Raw genomic sequence first — 4,955 nt, 5'->3', positions numbered from 1 at the left:
TCTATTCACTAACAATTTTCTTTTTTTGCTAAGTTAAAAAGCTACAGTCTCAGAGGAAAGAGTACAAACCCAATTATAAAGATTATATACATTTCTTTCATCAAAATCCTGAACATTTATTTTAATCACAAGATAGCTTTCATGCCTATAGTATTTTTAGTTTAAACTGGCAAACTGGCCTGTAGTTTTCAGATATTGTTTTTCTTGGCTGACTATTTTATACATCTTTCGCAGAGTTCCATACATACTTGTGGAACTATAAATTATACCACAAACTGTTGATCAAAATTTTCTCATAGTACCTACTTATTTTTTTAAAATATATTTTATTGATTTTTTACAGAGAGAAAGGGAGAGAGATAGAGAGCTAGAAACATCAATGAGAGAGAAACATCAACCAGCTGCCTCTTGCACACCCCCTACTGGGGATGTGCCCGCAACCCAGGTACATGCCCTTGACTGGAATCGAACCTGGGACCTTTCAGTTCACAGACTGACTCTCTACCACTGAGCCAAACCGGTTTCGGCCCTACTTATTGTTTTATTTGAGAGAGAAAAAGGAAGAATGGGAGATATGCTTGTGAAAGAGAGAGAAGAAATATCAATTTGTTGTTCCATTTATTTATGCATTAATTGATTGATTCCTGCATGTGCCCTGACCAAGGATGAAACCCATAACCTTGGCATATAAGGATGTTGCTCCAACCAACTGAACTACCCAGCAAGGGCTCTCATTGTAACTTTTAAGGCATAAGCAAGGACAGTCCTATCAGAGACGACTGATTTGGCTGTGCTGGTGTTACCACAGTGTCAGGGACATTGCCACAAGGAAAGTCCATTTGAGCAGAAACTGTTTGCTCATAGCTGGGACCATCACTAAAAATAGTGATAAGCACATAGTCATTGTCCAATTCTTATTTGTTGAATATCTAAATGAGTGCTTAAGAGAATCTACCCAATTCCTGCTACCTTTAGGATAAAGACAAAATTCTTCCTTGTTGAGTCCTTAGCTCTCAGTGGCCTGTCTAACTATATATCTTGAGGAGACCAGTATTTTCTATCGTATGAAGCACAATTGCTTTGCCTAGGACAATTCTTGGACATTCCAGGACACATTTACAAAGAATCTCTTGCTTGACTACAAAAATAGGCAAAGGGTCATATTGTACATAGATTTTATTGGATTAATTTTCTGAAGGCAAACTCATCCCCATTGTTGTCAGACACTTCTCCAAACATCATTGTATTAGTCCCGGGAAGCTGAGGTAACGAGTAACTCTAAAATCTTTAGTGGCCAGTAGAACTTGAGGTTATTTTTACTCACTCACAGCATATGCCCACAGATGATCAACAGTGGGCCCTGTGCCACCCTCAGTCCAGCAACACCCATACTGAGGGAACAGAAAAACAGCCAGAACATGCCAGTCACATGACAAATGAAAAAGAGAGAATGGCAGAGAACATCCTGGTCCTAAACTTCTGCCTGGATGTGCCACACAATGGGTCTGCTCAACATTATATTAACCAATGCAATTCATATGGTCACACCTGAAATCAATCAGCAGGCCAACAGTGTATAATTCTCCTCTAAGGAGGGGATGCAAATAGTGGTAAAGAGTAGTGCATTCTACCACCACATGTACTGAAAACCAGAATGTAGAACATCAAATCAGTCATTTAATGGCAACTGGGTCTAAACCCAAGTCATCCTCACCAAGACTAGGAAAAAATATCAAAATATACCAAAGCATATATTTTATTGTTTATTTTAATAATTGGAGAAATATAGACTAAAAGTTCTTTTCACTAAAAAACAAAACAAAACAAAACAAAAAAGTTACAGCCCTAGCTGGTTTGGCTCAGCGGATAGAACATCAGCCTGCAGATTGAAGGGTTCTAGGTTCAATTCTAGCCCATGCCCAGGTTGCAGGCTCAATCGTAAGGAGGAGGCCTGCAGGAGGCAGCCGATCAATGATGATTCCTTCTCATCATTGATGTTTCCATCTCTCCCTGTTTCTCTCTCTCTCTCTCTCTCTCTCTCTCTCTCTCTCTCTCTCTCTCTCTCTCTCTCTCTCTCTCTCCCTTCCTCTCTAAAGTCAATAAAAATAAAAAGTGCTATTTTTTAAAAACTTCCAAAAAACATTATAAAATTAATTAAAATAGTTGCAGATTTCTCCCAAACCACTGGAATAGACAAAGGCAAATTAAAGGAAATTCATATAGCCCTGGCCAATGTGGCTTCATTGGTGAGATGTTGTCCTGTGCACCAAAAGGTCACTTGTTCAATTCCCAGTCAAGGTCAAGGCATATACATATATCCAAGTTGTGGTTTCAATCCCCAGTTGGGTGCATATAGGAAGTAACCAATCAATGTTTCTCTCTTTCTCTCTCTCTCTCCCACATCCCTTCATTGATATTTCTATCTCTCCCTCTCTCTGAAATCAATAAAACATGATTTTTAAAACAGAAAATTCATATAGCATAATATTTTTATATACTTTTATTGATTTCAGAGAGAGGGAGAGATGGAAACATCAATGATTACAGAAAATCATTGATCAGGAGTCTCCTGCACATCCTGCAAAAAGTTTAAAACAAAGGTTCCTGGCCAAGCTAAGGAAAATCTTTCAAAGTGGTTAACATATTTCTTGAGTATTACTGAAATCTTGATAAACTTAGGAAAGAATTTTGGCCAGGTATCACAAGAAATTTATACTGTGAACTTGTAATAAATATGTACTGTTTTTAGGCAACAAACTGAAGGCATCAGAGTTTATCAGTTATAGACCCTAATGATTGATAGTTCTTTCTTTTTTTTTTTTTTTTGACAGGGAAGAAAATTTCACCAAATATGTAATATCTGATTACCAGTATCTGATATTGTTAAGCAAACAAACAACAACAAAACATGGGATGAGATGAGGAACAAGGGCCCAGCTACTATAAAATGTCAAGAACACAGAACTAAGAACAGATGCAGCACAGTCACTAACAAAATACACAGTTGGGATCAAGTCACCTCTGAACTTAAATTTCCTTCCAGTCATAACATTTTCCTTATCAAATTATCTATAAGGTCACTTTGGAAAAGTAAATTTTTTCTAATGGAGGGGATGGAAACTTTATTTTAAAAAATTAAGGACTTTGCATCAGGGCAGAGAGTTGAATCAGTCAGGGCACAGCAACTGAAGGCTCTGATGGCCTATTCCACACCTGTCCCACTCGCTCCCTGGCTTCCAAGACTTGCCTTCAAGTTGAACAGTACTGGACACAATTGACAAAAAAAATTGTAGCCCAATTTCACAAGGCCTGACATAGAAAGTTTATTGGCAACATTCCATTTGACCAGCTCTGTTTGACAAAAGACTGCACACCTATGCTCTTTCAAGTCACATCATAGAAATAAAAGGTGACTTTTAAAAATATCTTTATTTATGGTAAGATAAATATCATAAAGTTCGCCATTCTAACCATTTCTCACTGGCATTAATCTAAGGTGATCAGATTTTAACATTGGTAAAGTGGGACACCATTGACCGGGGAGGGGGAAGGTGTTCTTGATTAAAAATTTGGTCTATATGAAGCAACAAAAATTTTCAGAGCCAAAGCCAGTTTGGCTCAGTGGTAGAGCGTCGGTCTGCAGACTGAAAGGTCCCAGGTTCGATTCCGGTCAAGGGCATGTACATTGGTTGCGGGCACATCCCCGGTAGGGGGTGTGCAAGAGGCAGCTGGTCGATGTTTCTCTCTCATCAACGTTTCTAGCTCTCTATCTATCTCCCTTCCTTTCTGTAAAAAATCAATAAAAAAATATTTTTTTAAATTTTTTTCATAGAATGCAAAAATAGTATTGTAATATATTTTTTTAAATTTCAACATAAGTACAATTTACAAATATAATAAATAAAAAAATTATGTATAGTATTATTTTATTCTTTGGCATATTTCTCATTTGAGTGAATTTTTTTTAGTAGATTGCTGTCTTTGTTTAAAAGATCATGAAATTTTTTACAAGAATTTGTAAAATTATATTTCACTCATAAAATGGCTTTCAAAGTCTCAACATTTAATTGTGATTTTTCTGATGTCCACACTTTACCGTAGAAAAAACGCATTCAGTCGCAGCATTAGTTCCTGGTAAGGACAGTGCATATTCCACAATTCTAACAACTGATCAACAATGCGAACTTTGATAAGCAGTTCTCGATAATCAGTTATTTGTTATTATTAAAGTTTAACATTATAAAATTAACAAAAATAATATAAAACTCACATCCTGGCTAAATAACCACATGGCCGCCGAAAGCTGTATATTCCCTTCCCATTCTCCTGCTGTTCCCTAGTTTGTTGTGCATTCTTTCCAAAAACCTGGACGTTTTTAAAACGCCGTGGGATGCGGGACAAATTGTTAAAAATTGGGACTGTCCCGCCAAAAACCGGACATCTGGTCACCTTATATTAATCACATTCACAATGTTTGCCTCTGTCACCATTTAATTTTTTTAATGAACATTTATATTCATTCATCTGCCACTGCTGCAGGCTCTATGCTAAACTCGGGATTACATGTTCAAAATTGACATGATCTGTGCCTTCTCATGGCCTCCAAGGACCACAGTGGGTGCTGTCTTCATGCCCAGGGGAAGATGAGCAGGTTTATAAGGCACAGTGGATGCACCGCAGAAGTCACGTGGAGGAATGGGCGATTTTCCAAAGCCCAATCAGGAATCAGAGTTGGCAGGTCTCAGGGCCCAGAAGGGGCGGGGCCTGTAAGAGGGCGGGGCGGGAAGCTATGGGCGGGGCTTGGGAGACGCGGGGGCGGGGATGAGGGCGGGGCTTGGGCCCGGCTCGGACTCAGGCGGGAGGGAGGGATGGGAGGGAGGGATGGGCTGTGGGCGAGGCTGTGGCGGGTCCTGGGCGGGGCAGTGGGCGGGGTATGGTATGGGCGGGGCTGTGGG

The sequence above is a fragment of the Pipistrellus hanaki genome, assembly GCF_964339955.1.
Source record: "Pipistrellus hanaki genome assembly, chromosome: 3".
Taxonomy (NCBI): Eukaryota; Metazoa; Chordata; class Mammalia; order Chiroptera; family Vespertilionidae; genus Pipistrellus; species Pipistrellus hanaki.
The sequence above is the reverse complement of the archived record's forward strand: the minus strand, read 5'-3'. Positions refer to the sequence as shown.